The sequence below is a fragment of the Cynoglossus semilaevis genome, chromosome 14 (genome assembly GCF_000523025.1).
Source record: "Cynoglossus semilaevis isolate Cse_v1.0 chromosome 14, Cse_v1.0, whole genome shotgun sequence".
Classification (NCBI taxonomy): domain Eukaryota; kingdom Metazoa; phylum Chordata; class Actinopteri; order Pleuronectiformes; family Cynoglossidae; genus Cynoglossus; species Cynoglossus semilaevis.
The window spans coordinates 15,471,272-15,472,886 of NC_024320.1; the positions used below are offsets into that span (position 1 = coordinate 15,471,272).

The window sequence follows — 1,615 nt, forward strand, 5'->3', positions numbered from 1 at the left end:
AGACGGGAGCAGAGAGGCGGGCAGGAGGGGGGGGGGGGGGTGGGGAGAGAGGGCGACAGTGGGAGAGATGTTGGGAGATGCTGCACCTCAGACGCACTGGAGTTGCACGTGTGAAATGGCTTTTGAACGCTTTCCTCCGTGCAGCAGGAGGTGGAGGAGGCTGAAAACGCGCTTTGTTGCCGTTGACATCGGCGGCCACCTCTCTACGCGTCGCCCTGTTGCGTTGAACGGAGCTGTTGGGTTTTTTTTTTTTTTTTGGCACCGAGTTTGATCAAAAAGACGCATCACATCACAGAACTGATTTACATGCACAGGGAATGAAAGACGTGACGATGTGAGTTTGTGTGCGTGAGTGTGTGAGTGTGTGTGTGTGTGTGTGAGTGAGTGAGATCACCATCTCCACTGCAGCCCCCACCCCCCACCCTCCCCGGCCCCTCTCTCTGTTCTTTTTAATAATTTCTTTAATCATGAATATGCAGGAAAGGAAGTGCGCAAAACGACTTGGTGCTGCTGCATTTCAGAAGAAAAACTCAACCGTGCCTTTGTTTTCAGGTTCAAGCAGAAACATTAAGGTGGCATGTTAGGTTTTCGTCTTTTCGGGATGGGGGGGAGACAAAATGAGGATGAACATGAAGCCGGAGGATGAGCGTGTGTGTGTGCGTGTGTGTGTGTGTTGGGGGGGGGGGTCAGAGCCTGAGGACGCGCGGGCATTCAGCCGCCTGTTGTTGGAAAAGAATGGACAACACACTCACCTTTCGCAGCCTGATTCCTCCTCCTGTCCTGTCCTGTCCTGTCCTGTCCCACTGCTGTTTGTTAATTCATTCAAGTCCAGACTTCAGACAAATGTACGCAACACAAAGAAAAAAAGGAGGCGAAAAAAACCCAACGCAGTAAAGTCCACAGTCCAGTCTGCTGCCGCTGCCGCTGCCGCTGCCCCTCAGCAAATCCCAAGTTCCAGCGATGCGCCGACGGGCAGCCCCAAGTGTGCGTCCGGGTCCAACCGTTCGGCGTGTGTGTGCGTGCGTGAGTGCGTGCGTTGTTTTGCGTGGCAGCCAGTAAAGATGCGGGTTTACATTGCAACGGATAAGAGGTTTCAGTGAGTCACTGCAGAGGCTCCAGAAGAAACGCAGCTGAATCTAATTGCTCTCATAGAAGGAGAGTGTCGCGAGGACAAGATTAGTGATAGAGAAACCCCGACTCTCTCTCTCTCTCTCTCTCTCTCTCTCTCACACACACACACACCACACACACACACGCTGTCTCTCTCCCTCTCTTGCCATTGGACTACACCGTCTGAAATTTACTAAGCCTGCAGCCAATGGATTGCCGCATTCTCTCCATCACCCTTAAGCAGCAGCAGCAGCATCTACTGTGTGGTGGCAGCTCTCCGTGCGTGCGTGTGCGCGCGTGTGAAGAAGCGTGGACCCCAACAGACGGGTGGACCCCAACTCTATCCTACTTTTACTTTCGGAAAAACTACATTTTCGAATATTTTGGGGGGAATTAAATTGGCAAATTCTATTTCTAGACAAGTTGGTAAACTTCCAAATATACATAGAATTAACTCCAGACAGGAAGTCAGACTGATCAAAATCGTTGAAAAATCGTTTCTCAA

General features: G+C 51.4%; 1 protein-coding gene across 1 annotated transcript in view; it reads right to left on the reverse strand.

Moving 5' to 3' along the window:
* nlgn4xa (neuroligin 4 X-linked a) overlaps positions 1-1,323 on the reverse strand; it is a 65,699-nt gene extending 64,376 nt beyond the window's left edge. The window contains exon 1 of the mRNA XM_008325295.3: positions 753-1,323. The gene's annotated coding sequence lies outside the window, so the exon portion shown is untranslated. The remainder of the gene's footprint in view (positions 1-752) is intronic.
* Positions 1,324-1,615: the final 292 nt, after the last annotated feature.